The 23279-nt window shown below is 49.4% G+C and overlaps 1 protein-coding gene across 1 annotated transcript in view; it reads left to right on the top strand.

Annotated features, from left to right (window-relative positions):
• The window catches only part of RUNX1 (RUNX family transcription factor 1), a 158027-nt gene that overhangs the window by 123021 nt on the left and 11727 nt on the right, over window positions 1-23279 (top strand). The window lies entirely within an intron of this gene.

Below are 23279 nucleotides of genomic sequence, written 5' to 3'. Positions count from 1 at the left end.
TAAATGCCTCGATCACCTCTTCTGGCTCCCAGCACTTCACCCCACCATTGCCGGAACTCACTATCATGGTACTTTTATTTCCCAGGCAGGAAAATGTATGATTTTTTTTTTTTTCTTAAATGAGATCAGATATTTCTTAACATTTTCTAGAGCATCTATGCAGATGGGGCCAGAGGGCCAGCAGAGCTCAATAGGGAAAAAAAACAGGCTCCGCCCTCTGTCACCGGAGCAAAGCAGACCGTAGACAGGAGGCCCCGGGTGCCTTCTGCCCTAGCCCCCCACAGCTCATGACATTGTGCAGGGTCGTAAGCAGGGGCACAGAAGATGGCAGGAACCTTCTGTGCCGGTTGGGATGGATTCAAGAATTTGACTTCCCCAGAGCCAGGCATATCACTGTCGTATTTCGACAAGCTGCCTTTTTAAAAATGGCTTTACAGCAAGGCATTGTTGACAGGACACCCATTTGGAAAGGCTGGTGATTCACTTTGCATACCTCATAATCCCAAATTTACAAATCACCCGAAGATAGCCTTTCAAATTTGGATATTGGAAAAAGAAACTTTGACTACGGCCATGAAGTCCGTGTCAAAGTTTACCAAAAGTTGGTACCAAGGGAGGAACAGACTTCATGTGCTGGTAGGAGCGCAAGGTAGGAATGCTTTCTCATAAGGGGTGGTTCCCCAAACCGACTTGGTTTTACTCATTTGCATTATTTTTCCTCACAGCAGGGAACGGAAATGCAGGCCCCCTGTAATTCAGTTATTTTAGGGCTCTGTAAAAGTCCACATGTATGATTTAAATAATGCTGAGGAACTGTGGTGACTTCTGCCTTTCCTTTATTTCTCTCTGGCCCTCGGGGCACCACTGCCAGACCTTTGGGGGAAAGTGTACAGAGGCAGAGGGCTTCTCAGAAGGCCACCTCCGTGCATATTTGTCTTGTATCTTTGCATTTTATGTTCAAAGCTTTAGCCCCACAGCAGCTTTCTTATTATTGAACAATGGCCTTCAAAGCAGTAAAACAGCCCAATTGTTATGGAGATTAAAGGTACAGATTGCAAAACGCCTGTAAATAAAATCTTCACTGACAAACCCAGTTTCTTTCCATAGACCTTTCTTCCATAATCTCTTTCTGGCAGAACATTTTATGTTTTGATACCAGAGATTCAGTTACCAACCACAGTAAATAAAACAAAATAATTTTTAAAAATAGTACGGAACTCACCCTAAAAACAAACATTGGCCAATCATGTTTATTTTCTGTTTCTTTGTGCACACCTGAGGATTGACAGGGGGGAGAAAGGGAGGTAGTACTTCTTATCCAGTTGATTTTTAATTGTGGAGCTACGGACAGTCTTCAGATTGAGGTATTAGCCAGTTCTGCCGTCCTACGTGGCATGGAATATTATATTTATGTTTAAAAGAAATCAGCAGTTTCGAGACCAAACGGTCTCATGACACCAAGTCCCTGAATGAGCCGTGAGTACCACAGGTTGGGCAGAAAAGACAGTCATTTCCTCCAGACACAGGCTCAAGTGCCACAGTCCTGGGCACCATCGTTATTCACGACGCCTTAGGGTCATATTTAGGATCTAGAACATTCCAAATATCTGTTTCAAGATTTTGTGATCCACATCCAATTGTGATCCACAGCAAGAGTTTACTACTCCTTTTGTGAAGGTGATTCTCTGTCAGACGGAACCCCCTGTTCTTCCTGCTGGAGGGAGTGTGAGCGAGAGTGGGGAAGAGGTGGTAGAGGACTGTCCAAGGCATCTCATGTCACCAGCGACTACCGGGTGGCCACGAACCCTGAGCTTTAAAACGCACACCGCGAACAGAGTTCTCGTGGCCGCACACCGTCTTGGTTCTTCCGGCTGTCATCGCTGAGTCTACACCTCTGTACGTCAGCGTGAGCAGTGTGGCTTGCTAGGTCTGGGCCACTGTAGTGATGAGCTCGGTTCTGCTGGGAGGACGGGGAGAGGAGGCATTGTGATCCTTCAGCTCTGGGGTTTGGGCGTGGCTGCCGGTGTGTCTAAAGGCGGAGCATCCCTAGGGAAGGCCGGTGAGTTGGCACCACCCTGGGTGTAAGCAGCTCACCCATCCAGGACAGTTAAGTCTCCCAGATCTGAAACTTGCTGATTCCCGCAGAGGATGTCTCTTTACGTACAGGCTTTATTTGTTCAATCTGAGTCATTCCAAGGCCAGATCCAAGACCCAGACAGCTTAGGCTGTGCCAATTCTTCCATCTTTGGGAGAGTTACCAATACACACTTACTGGCAGGAGTATGGCGGGTAAAAGGACATCTCAAGGTAAAAAGGGAGGAGGAAATAATCTGGCCAGCGACTGCGCTTTTTGGAGTCGCAGGTCAGGAAGCGAACATGGTGGTTTTATTAAGTCTCCTGGGGTTACTGCGCTGTGTGGCCACTCGCACTCCATTAGTGCATCTCTCTGCAAGATCAGATGGCAAATTACATGATAAAGTTATTAAAATATCTGTAAAAGTCAGCACAAGCTCAAGGGCTCGACTTGGCATTTCTGCCCATTAAGTGGTTTATTTAGATCGCTTCTCTCGGGGTCTGTTAATCTTCATCTGTACAGTGTTGTAAATTGCTGGCTATGTAGACCTGTCATTGCCTGAGTTTTCAGCCGTGCTGCTCTCGCTGGTCCAAGAGGGCTGGTATCGCAGGGGTGAAAGCACGAGTGTTTGAAACGTGCAGTTATCCCCGCCCCCCCCCCCCCCCGCCCCGCCACCCCCTGCCTGGGTTTTGAACCTGCAGCGTATGTTTGTGATGGTGTCTATAGAACAAAGTAGTTAGAGCTCACAGTTATAGAGACGACTGATGTTGCTGGTTCCTTTCATCCCCACCGCCTGCCACCCCCACGAGGTGCACGACCTCGTCCTGCGGGTCCTGTTGGCTGCGCCTGCGCGGGCGCGGAGCCGCCCAAGTGACCAGGTCCGCGGTTTCCTTTACCGCCGAGCCAGGTCCCCCCATCTCATATAAGCAATTAGAGACGTGGTCTTAAACACTAACATTCTGTAATTCTCGACGCTGCAGCTCCTGGAGATTAAAGGTCGCTCCTCACATTCTCAGGGAAGCCAGTAGGGATGTCCGAGAACACCTCTGCTCTATTGCCTATGATTAAAAGGCCACCCCCCCCTTTTTTTTTTTTGGTAATATTTTTGCTATGGGATCGGGCTTTCTGAGGCACCATATGTTGCTAAATGAGAGAAGTCATTGCCCAGACGTGGATCTGTTTAATTTAATATGATTTTCCACAAATTACAAAGCATGACTTTAAAATTGAATTTGTGCAAAATTACAGATGGCCAATTCAGGTGGAAGGGAGAGAAAATCTTGTTACTCTTATTCCAGAATCTCTTCCCGAATTCCTCATTTGATTCTTTCACGCCTTGGGGGAGGGGGCAAGTGGGGGGTGAGGGGGGATACATTAGAGGCTCTGTAAGGAATTTCTCTTATTTTTCAAACTTTCTCCCTGGTCAGTCATGGCTCCCTCAGAGGGAGACACAGCGGCCTGGACATGTCAAGACAGAACGCCAGTTCTTCTGTCCATCCATCCCATCAGTCAGGATACACCTGTTCCTCCCACCTTATCATCAGAAGGGGACTCGGGAAAAACATGGGAGCCCCCAGAATGCACTTTCTGAGGAAAGCAGAATCTGGATCTATCAATTAATACTAAAATCGATATGGTGGGTAATGGGTATGGACTTTGGAATTCACATCCCAGGTTGGCCGCTCGGGTAGTTATGTGACTTTGGGAAAATCACCGAAATGCTTTGCGCCACTGCTCCCCATCTGTAAAATGGGCATGGTAAGCATAGGACCTGACTCACTGGAGAGTGGTGAGCGTAAGTGAGTTCCTACGTGTATGCGCGGGATGCCTGGCATGCAGTGAGCATCGCATGGGTTTTTTCCTCTTACCTCAGGAGCCTGCTGCGAGGATGGAGGTATATTCTCAAGTATTTAGCATAGAGCCTGGTACACTTCACCCGCTAAATAAATGGTCAGTGTTACTCGTTTTACTCTTACTGTTTGTTTGTACCCGCGTGGGGGACAGTGGAGTCTCACCAGGGTGTTATAATCCGTCCATCCGTCCTGTCAGATGAGCCGCACCTCGTTTTGCAGGAGAACAGTCACCCTGCGGTGGTTTTAGTAGTGTTTTCAGTCAAGTTCCGCTTCCTTGGGGGAACTCCAACAGGCGAGCCCATAACCACTGCTCCGCAAGATCAAATGGGAATGGTGAACTGTTAGAGTTGAAAGGGACCTTACACATCATTGCTCAAAGCATTTTATTTTCCTCCTGAGACCCCCCAAGGCCCCGGGGAAGGACAGGGATTGGCCCAGTTGGAGGCAGACCTGAACTCCCGGTCTTGGGCCTGTCCCGCCTCTGCCTGGGAGGTGGCCACAGAATATAGTCTCTCCTGTCAATATGGAACGTACACTAGGATGTGACAGTGCGCTCAGCCTTCCATGGCCTTTTTCTGGAAGTACGCTGTCTCCTCAAAGAGTAGGCCCCCACGGTTGGAGTCTGTATCGTGTGCTTCTTGGTGCCTCCATTTTCAAAATGCTGAATTCCATGCTCTGGGAGGAGGGATTTTTCAAAAAGGCAAGGATAGAATACCCCTCTCAAGGCCACGCTCTGTCCCTCTCAGCCCTGCCCCCTGGGGGACAGCAAACGGCTGCAGAGAGGCTGACAGGACACTCCCTGGCCACAAGGCCCACGTGGGCAGCAGTCAGAGATGAACCCTGACCCGTCCCTTACTTGCATGAATCGGACACATTCAGAGAATGTGAATGGTCAGCCTCTTCGGCATTTTTAATGAACCATCTGCAAAAGGATTTCTTTGAACCGAGTTTCACCTTCCTGTGTGATTTTAAGTAAATACCTCCCTGGGCTGATTCCGCCCCCAGGCCCGGGCCCTGGAAGTCTGCTGGCGGCTGGGGCTGGCGGGCCAAAAGGAGGGCTGCAGGGCCAAAAGGAGGGCTGCAGACAGGTGTGCGAGTGTGGTGGGCGGGGCCGGGCAGACACAGCTGTGGGAACACAGCAAAGCTGTGGGGGGGAGCGGGGGGGTCTGGGGACTGGTGCTGAGTGATGGTCCTGCGTCCCAGTTTGGGACCCCCTGCCAACTTCTGCATTTACTCCCTGAACAGTGTGTGGCCGTGCGGACAGGGGAACTAGGGCCAGAGACAGGCATCCCTTCGATGACCACTGCTGTGATTTCAGAGTCAGGGTCATGGACAGCAAGGCTAAAGCTACCCTGGGACCTTCATGGGCAGAAACCGAATGGCCCTCTGTCAGAGGCACCGTATCTGACATGTTTGTGGCTTCTGGGCTCTCTCCGGTGGCTAAGACCCAGTGACTCGGTTGTCACCTCTCCTACGTGAAACTTAGTGGTTAATCAAGAGAAGTGGGGACTTGAGACCCTGCACTAACTAGCGATGTGGACCTGTCCTCCGGTCTTCACCTCCCACAGTGCACGGTCTTGACGTGTCTTGACCACAGCCCCAGGGGCTTGAGTTCCAGGCCTCGCAGGGCTCTCGAGGCTGGCCTCAGTGGTCTGAGGAGCTCAAGTTTCTAAATAACAGACCACAGGAGGGGGCAATGAAGGAAATTCTGTGAAATGGCCTTTTCTGGCTCAGAGGAACAGATCCACTCAGAAACACAGCATCCAGCGGTCTTGCGAACTTTCTCCCAAGTGTCTTGATTTCCCCTGATTTGGGCAGTTTTTACAGAGACTCTGAACCTCTAACCATGGAGATGAGTGAATCCTAGAAAGCTGGGCTAGAATGAGATGGCCAGCCCCCTCATTAGATCGAGGAGACACTGGGAGCCCAGAGAGGTTAAGTGACTTGTCGAAGATCACACAGCCAGCTCCTATACGCACGTGCTTAGCTCTCCTGCCCGTCCTCCCCAGCCTGAACACATTCCTAGTATTTGGATACGGCAAAGTGAACCTTCCCAAGCAGTCCCTGCAAAACAGCACTTCTGTGAAAGAGGGGCTGTTGGAACAAGATAGGGCAAACACCAGTGTGCCCATGCACTGCTCCACCCAGTTTCTCATCTTTATATTACCTCCCCCCCAAAAAAGGTCTCAAATAACCCAAACAGGCAGGGTCTGATCTGCAGACGGTGTGCAGGCATCCGCCCAAGAAGCTGCCGGTCGGCTGGTCCATCCTCCACTGATTTATGTTGTGTGTGTTAAGCCTTAAATTGTTGAGACTCTGGCTGGCTGCAGTGGTATTACTGGAGGGCTGGTGCATGTTTTCAGCTCACGGAGCTGGCTCTGGCACCGGAGGTGTTGGCCTCAGATCAAGTCCAATCTCACACCTGTCTGAGACAATGAGGGCCTTGTTAGACACATCTCCAGTCAGGGCGGCTCAGGCTGCTTATTTTTCACGTTCAGAACAGGGGGCGGGGGGATCTGGGGGCCAGGCAGAAGCCAAGGCGAGACTGGGAAATGCTGGGGTCAGCTGCCTCCCTTGCCCTCTCCTTCTCCCCCTTCCCTGTCCGTCCCCCCCCCATTTTATAAACTTTTCCTTATTTTTGGAAATTAAAAACAAACAAACAATACCAACAGTAGCCCTCTTATGAAGGAGAATTTCCCACTGCCAAACAAGAAGCTCGGGGCCTGGCGGAGAATAAGTCCACAGTTACCAAGGGGGTTGAGCCACAGAGTGAAGAGTCAGAGGGGCGTGGGGGGGAGGGGGTAGCCCCCACACCAGTGCCGAAATCCGAGCTTTTTTCCACACCAGTGGGGTCTGTGCAAGAAAGGTTTTCTCTTCTTGTTCTTCCCCTTCCATTGCTGACATTTGAGTGCCTGGGGCAGTAAGCAGAGGGGAATGTTTCCCCAGCTCGGAGTTACTCGCTGATGAACCAGCAAACTGTTCTGCCCCGCTCTGTCCCTCCAGTCCCTTGTAACACAGGGCCCGCCTGCGCTTACGTCTGCAGACCCTTTGCAGATCCAGCTCTTCAGAGACCCCGACCCGAGGCAGCCACTGGGCAGGACCTCTTCTGGGTCCAGGTCAGCAGCTCTCAAGGCTGACGGCTGTGAAGGGTCATTACTCAGTCAAAGCCACCCTGAAATGACTAGCATTGCATGGGACCACACGATGTGCAAGCCCTTGGGATAAAAATCAAGCAAGAGCTTCCCGGAGTTATGAAAGCCACCCTTTTCTGCCGGACCCCACAGTAGGCCCCTCGCTAGCACCTAGTGACTCCTCCCGAGTGGACCTGTCACGTCTCGGAGGCTTGTAACAAATCTCTCCGCTTCCTTCTTGGTAAGCGAGGCTCTCACCTGAGCCGGGACGCACGTAGGTACCACGGTCACTCCATTCTGCTTGTCCTCCAACGACAAACAGGTAGTCCCCATCCTTTCAGCTGCAAAACCCCGGCTTAAGCGCTAAGTCCCATTGCTGACTCATAGCTTCAGCCTCAGAGACACGGCGGGGAAAATGTGCAGGCTGCTTATTTTATCTGAGGCCTGGGACTTCAGAGCAAATCACTTTGAACTCCACTGCCCTGCTTTCTCTCTGCGCACATCAGCCGGCTTCCCCCAGGACACCTTTTCCGAGGCAGCCAGCAGAGTGAGGCGTGCGTGGGAAGCAGCAAGGAGGGATAGAAAACATGGGGACTTCCGGCTCCCTCCTTCCCCGGGGTTTGAACCCCTTCCATGTGACCTTGAGTGACAACTCAGGGGAAGAGCCTGAGCCGTGGGAGGGGGCATCGCTGCTAAGCCCGTGGCCTTCTGGGAGGCCAGGGGTGGCCCTGCGAAGCCTCCTCTTTGAGGCCACTCCGTCTGACCTCATGGCCTGCGGAGGATGGTGGCGGAGGAAGCAGATGTGGCCCCCTCAAGCCATCTGGTGGCCAAGGAGGACCGGATACAGAAGCCAAACCTGCTCCTACTGAGATCACTTTAAGCACAGGCTTCTCATCGACTTCTCTGGTCCTGCCTCGGCCTGTCTCTGGGCCATGAGGTTTCCATCCCTCTCCTGAGCCATCCAGGTTCCGAAATGACCAAGTGGAAGCAGACAAGGGGTGGGGGTGGGGGGAGGCTGGAGCACTGAGGTTCCTGTGAGCTGCTGCCTTACCTGCCTCCTCCTCTGACCTCTAAACACCCACCCCTGCCTCCCCCTGACCCTGCCATTCTTCAGGGCACCTCCCTGCCCCCTCTCTTTCCCCTCCAGTGATCGAGCTGGTCCGTCTTCTCTCCTCTGGAGCCCATCCGTTGGGGCCTGAGACTCCACCATCTCCCCATGCCATGCCCCATTGTTACCCGATGGGGTGCACGTTGCTGATGCCCTGACTGTCCTGGGCTCCTGGGAACAACGACCCAAGATTTCCCTCTGTGCTTTAAGATCATCCAGACCTAGAAACCGACTGATGAGATGTTTTCCAAGCATCCCCGAGCCCTGAGCACCTGCACCCTCTCCGCCCCATCTCCAGTCATAGTTCCGAGAGCAACAGGCTCGCCTCGAAGGCTCAGGCAGGCAGGAACTGTCTCTCCTACTTCTCCAGACCCCCACGACCCTAGCCCAGATCTCCAGGGTAAGGGGTGAGTGGGAGTCATTGAGGAAGATTTTCCCTGCTCTCGGGACAGCAGGTCAAAACTGGTGATTGACACGTTTTCACCTCAATTCCAAAATTCTCCACCCGGAATGAGTTCCTTCCTCCCAAGGCACCAATTGTAGGGCAGAGCCTTGCATCTTGGTTCTGCGACTGACCCTTCTTTCTCCTCCCAGAGCCCAGCTGAGAGCCTGGGGGAGGGAGCCTCAGTGGCCCCACCAGGTGACAACATACCTGCCCCTTTCCCTTCACTTCTGTGACGAGGAAGAAGATGGGAAGTGTCTCTGCTTCTTGAGCTTCTGACCCCATTACCTTCTACAGCCTTCTGTTTTTTAAAGCTACCCTTTTCTTTTGCTGCCCCCGCCACCCCCCAGGCCAGACCCTCTTGTGTCACTGCCTTTCCTTGCCATCTGCCTTGCTCCTCAGACAGCTCACCTCAGGCTGTCTTCCAAATACCTGAACCTGGTTTTACGAATTTAATTAGAGATTTGGACCCCAATGTATGAATAGGTTGTTTACCCACTACTTCCTTGGAACCCCATCCTCCCACCTCACTGCTGCCTCCCAGACACCTGCGCTCTGCCCCCTCCCCCCATGTTCAGGTGTGTCCCTGTGTCGCCTCCTTCCCTAAAAGCATTCCTGATTCTTCCTGGTTACGGCACTTTTCAAATCTATCCTTCCATCCATCCACTCTTGACCTTGGTGGCCCCCCTCCCTGCCCACCTGTAACCAAGCCTCTTTCCCCAACGGACCCGTTGCCCGGCCTTGGGACCCCAGGCCCCCCAGCACCGAAACATTTCACCGCCACCCCCGCGATGTCTTCACCACGTGTCTAAGACAGACAACAAAAGCCAAGTCACCCCCTGCTCATCCCCTGTTGTGGTGTCGCATTATGATCTTCAGCTGGTGGACGAAGGACCATTCCAACCCACCCATGCTGGCCCGCCCGTCTGTCTGAAAAAATAGCAGAATGTGGACCATCTGGGGGGGCGGGGCGGGGGAGGCCATTTGTCACCCTCTTTGTCAACCCTCCCTTTCGCTTTCTTCACCTCCTCTTCCCTCAGTTCCTCAGAAGCCTCTTTTGTTCCAGGCCAGGGGAAAGTACTTCGGACGTGTTGTTGAGACTGGTTTGCTGTTTTGTTCAAAGACAGGAAGTTCCTGTTTATTGGAAAGGTTGTTCATTTCCAAAGACGTTCCATAGCCAAGCAGCTATAGGATGATTTCTCACTGCCTTTTCTCGGGGTGATACACAATACAAAAAAATAATAATAATCATAATAAACCAATGAGAGCAAGAGAGTCAGTGAACACAAAAGGAGATGTTATAATAGGTTTTTGTTGGTACTTGCATTTTCTTGTTGAAAAGCAGCAAAGACCCTGAGGTACAGAGGTGTGGACAGAAGGCTGATGTTATCTGGCCCCTAGAAATCCTGCCTGGAGTCCAGTGGCAGGCAGGATCCAGAACTCAAAAAGACGGAGGCAACTGGTCCTGCTCAGTACAAACGGTGCTTTTAGTCTTCGGTAAACAGCCTGTGCCCCAGGGCTCAAATCCTTCAAAAGTTTGCCTAGGTAATTGCGTTTCATTGCTGTCTGGCATGTGCTCATCAGTCTAATCTGGAGGTTCAGACAGCCAGGCCAAAGCCTGCGAGACTGGAGGAGAACGAGACCGTGAATTTAATCCACTTGAAAGACAGACTAATACAAGTGCGGCTAACTCATTATTTTAAGTGATGTGAGCCGAAAAGGGTATGGCACTTTCCATAAAAGGGCTTAAAATGGGCACGTTGCAGCCACTTGGCGGTTGAAGGCCATTAGAAGGAAAGGCGGAACCAGGGCGACGATCGGATCCTTGCAGCTGCCTCCTTGTTTCTGGAAGCCTGCCCCCTCCCCATGACCACCCCAAGACACAGGGGGCTCGGAGGGAAATGCTGCCACCCCCCTCCCCCAACTTTGACTTGAGGCATTCATGAATTCACAGCAACAGACACCAAATTTCATTTGAGATTTGGGGGTGTTGGGGCTCAGTTTCAGGGTGGAAAGGGGATATAAATGGAGTAAGGGCTTCCCAGGCAGCCCTGCAGAGCTCAGAATTCCAGGCCTGTACGCAGAAGAAAGGATCCCTTCCCCTGTGTCCACTGGGCGCTGTGCTTAGCAATTCCTTCTTTTTTTTTCTTTTTCTTTCTTTCTTTTTTTCTTTTTGAGAGTCAGACCAGTTTTTTTTGTTTTGTTTTGTCAGTATATGGTAACTAGGCTGGGGGCAGGGGTCTCACAGTAAAGAAACAGCCCTCTGCAAAGAACCAGAAGGTCTGTCCCCTGCCCCCTCACCAGCCCACCGCAGGGAGCAGAGAGTCACGTCACCTGTCCAGGCTTTGGCCTTCTCCGAGCTGGGGCTGGCTCAGAAAGTCTCTGAGGTCGCTTTCTGTGCTATCATTCCCTGAGACGTTGGAATGAAACCTTAGAAATGTTGACAGTGATTTGCATCATTATCTAGTTACATGTGACTCATGCCCGGGAAGCTCAGGAAAGGCAAGCACTAGCCTGTCCCCTTCCCAGGTGGCAAAGCTGACGGTCAGCTCAGGAGTGATCTTGTTGGTCGTTTACACCTGCATCTCACCCAGGACGCGGCCTGCCAGCTTTAAGTCTGGGTGCCAGGCCATGAGGCTGTGAGAAAGAGTCATCCCGAATCCTGGCATGGGGAAGCAGTTCTCCCTGGGCACAGCCCAACGGCTGAGGCCACATGGGCAGACCGTGGCCCCCGGCGCCCCTGGTTCCCACAAGGGCTCCAAAAGGTTCCCAGCACACCCCTTCTCTCCTCAACACCCCTGAGTCTCATGTGCCCCGTGCCTGGGGTGTGTGCCTAGCCTGGCCTGGGTCTTCCTCAGGCACCCCTGACATTTGGGGCCAGATCATTCTCTGCCATGGCGGGGGGGGGGGCATTCTGTGTGTTGTGGGATGTTTAGCGGCACCCCTGGCCTCCACCCACTAGATGCCAGGAGCAGCCTTCACCCTAGTTGTAATGACCAGAAATATTTCCAGACATTGCCCCGTGTCCCCTGGAGGAGAAACAGCCCCGATTGAGAACATTCTGGGAAAGTCACAAGGATCTCGTGGTCCACAGAGGCGCTCCAGGCCTGCAACAAAGGGGGGTTGCTCGGGCGTCTCTACTCGGTAGTGAACCAGTTTTGACACCTTACTTCGGTTCTCCGTAGGTCATCCCTTTTGTGGAGCAAGAGTTTCCCAGTCTGCTATCTCACACACTCCTTTCAATTTTTTTTTTTTTTTTAATTCTTCTGTGTTAGTCCAAGTCACTGAAAACCTATTGCTTCTCTGAGAAAGCCTTCCTTGACCTTGTAAATCAAAGCAGTCCTCTGGAGGGAGGTTTCCCACCGTTGGGCTCGGTATCATCTTTCTCAGGGTGACCTCATCTATTAAAGTATGAAGGTTGTATTTGAAATACCATTTACTTTCTCTAAGTCAATAAATGAAGCTGTGGATCTTTAGATCATCAGAGGTCTGCTTATTACCAAGAGTTTTTGTGTGTGTGTCATTTTTTAAAATCGAGACCCGTGCTGGAGTTTAAAAGAATTCCGGCAGATTTCCATTTGCCTTTCTGAATCAGTTTGGGGTGATATTCCTCTGCGAGTGTAGATTGCCCCTAGATGAATCTGACTTTATTAGTTTATGTCCTTTGTTCAGAGCACCAGGGATGAGCTTGTGAAAGCACGCGCGGCTCTTATCTTCAAAGCTCCCCTTTATGCAGCAAAAGTGCACCTCAGCAACCTGTGTTACTAATCTATGGCGGTCCCAATTAGTTCACATCAAGGTCGGTCCTTTGGGGGGTGCAAACCGGCTGCAGACTTAAGGGAACAAGTTCCTCTCGTGCAGAGCTTGCGTGAAGGTGGGGGAGAAGGCAGCCGCAGAGGCGTCAGACAAAAGCGGGGGTTGTCCGCTCCCACTCCCCCGGGAGAGGTTGATAGCGACTCCCCCCCACACCGGCTCACAAGCCAAAGAAACCCAGTTATTCTAAAGAACCCAAAACTAGCATGGAACCTGCCGCCCCATGAGGAAGCTGTTTTGGGCTCCTCTTCAATGTCTTGCTCCGATGGCAAATATCCTAGTGCTTTTGCAGCTGTTGCAACATAAAAAGAAGCATTAAGAGAGCCACTTCTTGGGGACTTTTGACGAATGGAGAAGCCTTGGGCTTAAGAAGTATAATGAACACGACTCCTCTAAGACTTTGTCTGTGAAAAAGAAGCCAGACCCGGTGGGTCGGGAGCATGTTGAGTTTTAGGAATGAAGGATGATGCTGAGCTCACGGTGGCCCATCCTGCCACGTCTCCGAGGCCACGAACGGAAGACAGTAAATCCGTGAATCACAGAGGTCCCAGGTCTCCACTGCAGAGTGGGGGGTGAGACCCCTCTTATGCGAAGAGAATATGCATCCTTGGCCTGCCTCATGTCCGTGGGGGAACGAGAGGGTCCATAGCCAACTAGAATGGCAGTGCCCTTTAAGAGGGAGAAGTTCATTGTTCGGTCCGTTCAGAGACATGCCCCATAGTTTTATGGGCGCTCAGAGCATTGGAGGTGAAGGGACGGCGGGATCCACACCGCGCTCGCCGCTCCCTCCAGGCACACGCTGCGTCTTCGTGCCTGGGGCCAAAGGCAGGAGGCTCGGTTGCTCGGATGCTCGCGGAGGTGCGGAAGGGGGCGGGCCTCCCCAGCCCCGGCCTCCTGGTTGCTGCCTTGGGAATTCCCGGAGCCGGCTGGATGCGTGGGAAAGGAAAACAAGGAGCGGGTGCAGGTCGGGGAAGAAAAGTCATGGCAGGACAGCACAGCGAGCGTGAGGAAAACGGGAGCATGCTGAAGCAGACACGGAGCCAGTGGTTTATGGAAGGAGGCCAGGCGCTTCAGCTTGGGAAGCTCACCTACTCCCCTTCAAGGGGGTAGCGCCCAATGGAAGATCCTCAAGAAAGAGCGGCTGCCTCTCAGCATGGGTCCCACCTCGGAAGGTAAAGAACAACAGGGAGTCCTGGGTTGGCGAAGCTCAGCGTCTGGATGTCTGGATTTCGGTGCGCTGGCCAGCAGGGCGCGACACGCGGGCACCCAGCAGCCCCCTTGGGCAGAGCAGCTGTGGGGCTCCCCCTGAGGGAGGCTGGTGCTCAGCGGCAGCAAGGGCTTCGGTCCCCTCTGGGTAACCTGCCGCGTACCGCCTGCCCGAACCTCACACGTGCTCCCCGCGAAACCATGTTTTCCCTGCGGAAGGGCTCGGGGGCACTTCGGCGCCTCGCAGGTGGGGAAACTGAGTCTCCAGGGGATTAAGTCACTTGGCCCCAGCACACCGCGAGTGAAGGGCGAGTCAGGGGCTTGGCCCTAATCTCTCCCAACTCCCAAAGGACAGATAGTCTTGCTCGGCTCTTGCTCCGGCCCTCCTGATTGCCTGAGGGACAGCCCCCGGCCATGGTTCCCAAATCCTGGAACTGTTTGGGGGGCTACCCAAACCAAAGGCTAGGGAAGCATCCTTGCGGGTGCCCTGCCAGCGCTCTCTAGATATTGTGTTGTGCTGCGTTCTTGCTTCCCCCTTCACGTCACTCCTGATTTTATTAGAATGCCATGCTGCAGGGTGTGCTGGTCAAACCAGAGTGTCCGGCCGAAAAACCCAGAAAGAGTGCATTCAGGTCCACGCCGCATGGGAGCAGAGGACACAGAGGCTGCCTGAACGGCTCCAGCCACTCAAAAAATCTGTCAAACAGTCGTTCACTTTTTACAAAACCACCAAAGTGCTAAAGTAAAATCTAGGGTTGCTGCTGGGAGAAAGCCCAGCGGGGAAAGCCATGATGGCACTGGTGGGAGGGTGGCCTCCCACTCTCCCGGCCCCGAGCCACCTCTGTCTCTCCCACGAGAGATGTGCCTGAGGCCAGGTGTTGGCTGGAGGGAGGCGCGTGGACACAGAGGGCTGGGGGCGACAGAGCTGGATGGAGTGGCCTCAGGGGAAGCCAGGTCGCAAAATGATATGACGCATAGCTGTTGTGTCTCTTTCTGAGCTGGGCTCCAGAGCGTCTCTTCCAATACTGACAGCTCACGGGGTAGGGGTCAGTCGTCCTGCGGCCCTGGAGGCCCCAAAGCTAGCATCACTCCTTCTTTTCTGGCCTGCTGCCACCCTGAGGCATTACAAGGGCCCTAGCAAAGCTCGGCCACGTTACTTAACAGGAGCTGCCCAAGGGACAGCTCTTACTGAATCTGCTTAGTCACAGAGATCTCTGATGTCTCTCTGGGGAGTCCAATGGGCTCCTCCTCAGCAGCACAGGGCCTTCCAGTGACAGTCTGGACCGTGGCTTGGCTCTGACAGTCTCCCGCCCTGTGCCATGGGCCAACGATGCTCAAACCTGCACGGTCCTCTTTATAGCATGTGCTACCCCCGTGGAATGTTCCTTCAGAAGATTCCGTTTCTTCAGCTTCGGGGGATCCCGGGTGATGCTGTGCCACTCCTGCTTGGAGCTTCCCCCTTCGAGGTGTCTGTCATTTGTTTCCTGCGAGGGAGGGTCTTCATTCTACGTCAAGGGCGCGATCCCGAGCTCGGAGCTGCCAGAGATTTCCCCGCAGTTGACACAGTATTTCGTCCCTTTCCAGGAGCTGCAAAGAGGGCAAAGGGGCTAGAGAATGAGGGGATGGGACCAGAAAGCCATCTTTGCCGTCCATGTTTTGAGATGTTCATTGGAGAAGAATGGAAGAAGGGCAGGAAGTTAACAACGCAATCATGGAATCATTCGAACATGGCCAGTGGGCTGGCCTTACAGGAATTTACACAGCCTGCCTATAGAATCAGCGCGGGCCTGGAAAGCGTGTTCGGGGTCAGAGGTGCAGAAAGTGAGAGTGAAGAAAATCTTCACCAGAAGGGTGTCTGCAGTGGATGTTTGTTTAACCAAGTGCGGGGCAGTGATCTATCTGCAAGGGAGGGCAGGGGGAAGACCAGAAGGTGCCTTCTGTTCCCTCAAAACCATAGTCCCCCCATGGGAACCGAAGGCTACTCTCCCTCTGCCCCGGGGACACGGTGCTGGCAGAGAACAGGAGGTGTTTATCCACACACCCATCTTTTCTAGAAGCCAGTGACTTACCCCCCAGCCCTTCGTCAGAAACGACTGTGCCCGAATCCAGAGCCTTTTTCCAGACGCGCCTCAGACTGATGGGGCTGAGGGGAGAGGCCTCATGGCAAAAGTTGAACTGTTTCCCCTGGGAAGTGTCTGGCAACTCTAATGAGGACCAGCACTTTGCATTTATAGAGCGCCTTTCATCTGTGGTTCTCAAAGCTGCTCCACAAACATTAATTAACTTTCACACCTGTGAGGCAGGTGAGGCTGGTTGCCCCCATTTTTAGAGATGAGGAAACAGGTTTGAGAGGAAAAGGGCTGTAGTGAGCCACCAGGGCTGGGGGCGGCTCTGCTGGAAGGAACTGGTTTTCTAGATTCCCAGCGGCCCTGACCCAGTGGCCCCGAGTGCAAACCCAGGGGGCCTCCCCGGGGGCCAGGCTCAGAATATGGGTCCCAGAGGCTGTGCATGGGGGAGACGTGGCCCTCCTGCAGGCAGCCTGCCACCTCCCAGGCCCCGTGATCTGGATGGGACCCCTCAAAACCCTGAAGGCCTTTAAAACGCAGCATCCCCGGGCAGGTCTCTGCCCGGGCTTGGTGCTGGATGCTTCCCTTCAGAGTAATTGCTGGAACAATGACTGCATCTTAGCTGTACATGACTAACCAAGATGTCTGTAGCCGGCAGAGACAACGGTTGGCAAATACCAGAGCTATTTCACAACCTCGCTTTTTTCCAGGATCCAAAGCTGGTAGGAGCTGACTCACATTATCATGGGGTTTCACCGATAGCAACAACGTGCGAATCCCGTGTCTGCTACCTGGGCGCCCTTCTAGGTGACTGCTAGCCCTCCTTCCTTGTGCCATGCTGCGTCCTGACTCCCTGCCGCAGAGGCCGGAGGAAACGGCGCTGAAGGACAGTGGGACTTCACCAGGGAAATGCCTCTTTCAGAGCAGAGAAGAACCCAGGGCCTGGGGCCACGACAGCACGGGGTTCTGAACGTAGCAGCAGAGCCCCGGGGGGCAGCCTTTTGTTTGCAGGGGAGCCCAGATCTTCCCTCCCAAGGGTCCCAGACGGGGAGATGCAAGCCACCACCACCAGGGCCCGCCCTGACACATCACCCTGGAAACTGACTCACATCTCTGAGCCCTGAGTCATATCCTGTTGTGCGTTTGGAGACGTCCAAGAGGGCATTACACCAGCTACCCATGACTGAGATGAATCTGAAGGGCACCCTGGGAACTACCCAGCCGTCTTCCAAACAGAAAGAGGGAAAAAAATCCTCTAGGGAAAAAATACCAGGACGGCCCTGAGGGCTTCTATGTTCACCAAGCAGGTTTGGCTCTTAAAAATAGACGCTGGGGCCCCGTGACATACATAACTGTCTGGTCTCTGTTTTTAAACTGCTCTGAAAGGTTACCAAAAGGTCGCATCTTTTAAAGATATCAGCTGAAGAGCCAAAGGAAGGGCCTTCTAACTATAGTAGCCACGGTACAGAGTCACCAACCTCCTCCTGGCCCAGGGCAGAGAGAAGATGGTGGTGCTGTTGGGAATCCACGTTTTGAGGGTGGGCATTCAAGACCCCAGAGAGGTAGGTGGTCGAGTAGAACCAAGAGCGGTCTCTGGCCATGCTCTCCTGTGTGGCCTTGTGGGGGCCTGGGACCAAAGTAGGACCTTTTAAACTTTTCAAAGAACGGCTTTTAGTTTTGTTGATTTTCTTTGTCACTTTCTGTTTCATTGATTTCTACTTTTTTATTATGTCTTTTCTTCTGCTTGCTTTTGGTTTATTTTGCTCTTTTTCCCCTACTTTCCTAAGCTGGAAGCTTAGATTATTGATTCTGGATCGTTCTTCTTTTCTAATATATGCATTCAATGCTATAAATATCCCTGTAAGCACTGCTTTCGCTACGTTCCACAAATTGTGATATGTTGGATTTTCATTTAGTTCAAAATGCCTTTTGATTTCTCTGGAGACTTCTTATTTGACCCATGGGTTACTTGGACGTGTGTTGTTGAGCTCCAAATATTTGTTCTAGCTAACTTTCTGTTGTTGGTGGGGTTTTTTGTTGTTGTTGTTTTGGTTTTTTGGCTTTTTTGGTTTTAGTTTTAAATCGATGAGGCCTGAGAATATACTTTGAATGATTTCTGATCTTTTAAATTTGTTAAGGTGGGTTTTATGGCCCAGAATGTGGTCTGTCTGGGCAAATGTTCCCTGTAAGCTTGAGAACAAAGTGTATTCTGCTGTTGTTAAATGGAATCTTCTATAAATGTTAATTACATCAAGTTAGTTGGGAGTACTGTTCAGGTCAAAATGCCCTAATTTTCTGCCTGCTTGATGCATCAGGTACTGGAAGAGGGGTGTTGAAGCCTTCAACTAAGTGTATTTTTCTATTTCTTCTTCTAATTCGAAATCAGTTTTTGCCTCATGTTTTTTGACACTGTTGTTAAGTGCATACACGTTAAGGATTGTTACATCTTCTTAGAGAACTGACTCTTTCATCATCATGTAATTCCCATCTTTATCCCTGAAATTCTTCCTTCTTCTGAAGTCAGTTTTGCATTAAATTAATATAGCTACTCTGCCTTTCTTTTGGTTAGTGTTAGCATGGTCTTACTGCATCTCTTTACTTATACCCTGAGTCTTTATATTTCAAGTAGGTTCCTTATAGACAACATATACTTGGGCCTTCACTCTGACAATCCCTATCTTTTAATTTGTGCATTTAGAACATTCATACTTAAAGTGATAATTGATATGGTTGAATTCATATCTGTCATGTTTGTAACTGTTTTCTATTTGCTTACTTGTTCTTTTTTCTCCTCTTTTCCTGGCTCCTCTGGTTTTAATGGAACATTTTATATGATTCTGTTTTATCTCCTCTCTTAGCCAATCAATTATACCTTTTTAAAAAATGTTTTTAGTGTTTGCCCTGGAGTTTGCAAAATACATGTATAATGAATCTAAGTCACCATTAAATAACACTATACCATTCCTTCCTTCCCATTCTGTCATTCCTGCTATTCATCTCATTTACCAATATGCTGTGATCACCCAATACATTATTCCCTCTATTATCATTTTAAACAGACAGTTTATCTTTTGGATCAACTAAGAATAGGAAAAATAAGACTTTATTTTACTTTCATTTATTTTTTCTCTGAAACTTCCTTTCTTTGTTTCAATTGAATTTTCTGACCTATATTTTCCTTCTCCTTGAAGAATTCCTTTTAACATTTCTTGCATGACAGCGCTGTTGGGTAAATTACTTCAGTTTTTGTCAGATAATATCTTTATTTCTCCATCACTGTTGAGATACAATTTTGTAGAATATGGAATTTTAGGCTGGTGGCTTTTTTTCCTTTAAACACTTGACATATTCACTACACTTTTTGCTTGTATGGTTTTTGAAGACAAATTGGAAGTAATTCTTACCCTTATTGCTCTCGGTAAGGTGTTTCTGTAGATTATTTGGTATTTATCTTCCTTGGTGTTCTCTGAGCTTCTTGGATCTGTGGTTTGGTGTCCATCACTAATTTTAAAAAATTATTGGCCATTAATACTTCAGATATTTCTTCTACTCTGTTTTCTTTTCTTTCTCCTTCTGATATTTCCACTATGCATATGTTACACCTTTTGAAATTGTCCCAAAGTTCATGGATGTTCTGTTTTGGGTTTTTCTGTTTGCTTTGTTTTTTTCTTTCTTTTTTCTCTTTACCTTTTAGTTTGGGAAGTTTCTATTAACATATTTTAAAGCTCATTGATTCTTTTCCTCAGCCATATCTAGTCTATTGATGAGCCCATCAAAGGCATTTCTCATCTATCTGTTACAATGTTTTTCATTTCTAGAATTTCCTTTTGTATTTGAGAGTTTCCATCTCCCTCCTTACATCACCCATCTGTTCCTGCATGCTGTCTCCTTTTTCCATTAGGGCCCTTAACACATTAATCACAATTAAATTCCCTGTCTGGTAACTCCAAAATCTATGTCATATCTGAGTCTGGTTCTGCTTTTTGTTGTATCTCTTCAGACTGCGTTTCTTACCTTTTGGCATTATTTCTGATTTAAAAGCTGGACATGAGGGGCACCTGGGTGCTCAGTCAGTTAAGCACCGACTCTTGGTTTTGGTTCAGGTCATGATTCAGGGTCCTGGGATCAAGCCCCACATCAGGCTCTATGCTGAGCGTTGAGTCTGCTTGAGGATTCTCTCCCTCCCTCTCCCTCTGCCTCTCTCCCTGCTTGCACACTCCCTCTCTCTCTCTCTAAAATAAATAAGTCTTAAAAAAAAAAAAGAAAGCTGGACATGATGTATCAGGTGATGGGAATGGATGTAAATAGGCCTTCAGTGTGAGATTTTATGTTCATCTAGCTAGGAGTTGGGCTGTGCTTCATGTTTACTGTAGCTATAGATGCCAGAGGCTTCAAATTCCTCTAATGTCCTTGTTTTTGTCTCCCTTGTTGTCTTTGGACTTCCCTAAGAACTCTTCCCTAAATAGTCTCTTTCAGCCGTAACCCACTGTTATTATACTGGATCCCGTGAAAACCTGGAGGAGTTCCTGATGCCAATCTCATGAAAGTGTCCCCACCCGAATCCCCATACATGTACACAAGACTGCAGCCCCTAGAAGTTTCTTATTCTCACAGTAGACTATACTCGGTCTCCAACAGTTAATCAAAATTACCAGTTAAGCGTTCTGACTCTAGCAGCTTCTGCTCCTGGTACACAGACCTCAGGTGATTTTCTAGTCACCTGCCTCTCAAGATTCCAGGGTGGCAGTTTGCCCTACAGTCTCAATTCTCTAACAGATCCAAGAAGAGTCATGGATTATCAGTCTGTGCCGCTCTTTTCTTGTAGAGAGGGGAGTGGTGACCCCCAAGCTCTTTACATTTCAGAGCTGCAGCTGGAAGCAGCAGAACATCTTGACATCAGTTATTTGATAGGGTCATTTTTCACTCTGGAGACTTTTTGTTACTGCTGCATCAAAAGGTGAAAGCACTCTACTTACTTATTGAGTGATGTATGCCCTGGATCCCTCTGACTTCACTACTCGCCTCCGCCCTACCTTATCCCCAACTTCCCCCTTCTCTGACTTCATTTCAAAGAGAAGGGAGAGAGGGAGCTCTGTTTTGCCCACTTTTTTGATGATCAGACAGCTGAAAATAACCCATCACAAAATGACTTCAGTAAAGTGGCTGCATCAAAATATTATGTACCCTGAAAAAAACAGGAGGCAGAAAGGCTCAAATTTAAATTTTCTAATCCAGTCGTTTTCTTAATGGACATGTGAACTAGTTGAGATTGGGTCTTTGCCTCCTCTATCCTTACCTCAAATCTCCAGATTTCTTGAGCTTTACCACTTAATCTCTGGAGCCCAGTTCCTCTCCAGTGCTGAAGACCGGCCGGCAAGCCCTTTATCAGTGAACAGCGTGGCATTACGAGGCTCACCCTGGAGCAGGTGTGTGTGGCCTTACCAATAAATTATCAGATAAATCCCTTGGCATGGGTTCATTTTCCTTTTTAATAATATAATCATAAAAAATAGTCAGACTTATTGAGCATTTAATACGGCCAAAAACTGTGTTACTTGCTTTACATATGACTTATCGCACTTATTCTTCACTACTACCATTTGAAGTAGGAAAACTACATATCAGAGAAAATAAGTGACTTGCCCAGGGTAAAGGCAGAATTCAGACTGAAATCTATTATTTAAATTAGGTGCTTTCCCTAATCTGTTCCTTGCAGAGGCAGAACATAAGTGCATAATAAATGTCATTAGGGTTATCTCTAACGTGGGAACAGCTGTTTGCAAGTCCAGATTAGGCAGATAACCCATCAGTTCTCCTGAGTACAGGTCCCCCACTAGCTGTGATTCCCTAAAGGCAAGGACTATAATCCATTCACTACTGAGTCCCCAAAGCAGTGACCCTAGTAAAGCAAAAATGCTCATTGGCAACATGAATGAATGAGGGTGTGAATAACTTCATGAGCCTATGAATGAATGAGTGAATGAACTAATGAATGTGAATGAATAAATGAAGCAACTCTCAGCATATCATCAGTGCCATAGGAAAAAACCTTTTGAAGCATCATCTACTCCCAGGATCTTCACTGATATCAGACTAGAAGTTCCAATGGGGCAGGGGATTGGTCTTATTCATCAGGCTATTACTAGCTAAGTTAGCACATGCCTAGCACATACTAAAATTCCAATAAACTTTTGTTCTTTTTGATGGACTGACTTATCAGAGGCACTCCCTTCAAGAATAAATAGCCCTGCTCTCTGGAGAATGGCTGACAGTGGTTCTCTTCCTCACCCTACGGCTTCTTTTCTGGATAACTCCCATCTTCTCCCTGCCTACTTCCTCTTCCCGAGAATAGGTATATTTATTGTTGTAAGCACCATTCTTCACTGCACCCTTCCTTCCACCTGATTCTTTCTTAAATCTGATTAGCACATGTTCATCAGAGAAACACTGTAAAGGACCTATTTGAATTAGAATCCTGCACCGTTACTGTTGGAAGGGGCTTTGAGATCATGTGTTTTTAGAGAGGAGAATGAGGACGTGTAAACAAGTGGTCCAGGCTCAAAGACAAACATGGAGGCCACTTGTCCTGCCTCTCAGTCCCATGCTTGGGGTTGCCCACAGCACTGCCATTTCCATACTGCCTTCATATGTTCAAGTTGGCCCCATCAGAGCAAGAATGGTAACGGAACAGTAAACTCAGCATACACCATATCGTCGGCCCTAGTTTTTTTGTTCTATTTTGTGCTTTTGGGTTTTTTTTATTAATAATACACATAGAATTAGAAAACACCCAAAAAACCTGACATGAGAAGCTCGCCATCACCACCTTCTGGCCCACCGCTGGCAATGAATCCAAAGGCAGCTCACTATGGGTCACATGAATGAAAACTGATCAAGCAGGGGTTTTAAGTGCTTGCCCTCCTCTAACGCTGGAAAGCTAAGTTGTGGTGTGAAGCAAGAATGTTGAATCTAAAACCCTGTGTTGAAAAAAAAAACAATCACAGAACTTGGACTTTAATCATAAAGATCATTTTACCAAAGCATATTTTTAAAAGGCTGTGAAACATTATGCAACGTTTGCATGGTTTAATTATGAGTTTAGAAAAGCCTAGCACAACTTTTTCACTACAGTAAAACATGACAGAGCATGAATCATGGCATAATACTTTATGCTTACTGTGGTTTTAGACATGGGGTTAGGGGTGCTGGGTTGTCTACACAGCAAGTCTTGAATTACTGAACCACAATTCACACCCCGGAGGGCTTTATGACAATTATAAAACCTCTTTTGTTTGCTTCTTAAATGATTAAAATATTTGAGTACTATATACTCACCTAGCAAATGTGTATAGCTAGGACATATGCAAGTCTTACAAAAATATCTGAATCTATAATTTATTTTTCACTTGGAGGAAAACCCTTGTAGTAAAATGGGAATATTGAACAATCTGCTGTTTTGTTCTTTGCTTTCAATTATTGGAAACACTGTCGCCTGGAAGGCTGTGCAGGATCTTTGACTATAGCTGATCATTCATTTCCACTGAGTTTAGAATGGACCAGCTCTTTTATTCCTTGCCTTCTGCTCA

The sequence above is a fragment of the Mirounga leonina genome, unplaced genomic scaffold (assembly GCF_011800145.1).
Source record: "Mirounga leonina isolate KUSES-001 unplaced genomic scaffold, KU_Mleo_1.0 Mir_172, whole genome shotgun sequence".
Classification (NCBI taxonomy): Eukaryota; Metazoa; Chordata; class Mammalia; order Carnivora; family Phocidae; genus Mirounga; species Mirounga leonina.
This window is presented reverse-complemented; position numbering and strand designations above follow the sequence as displayed.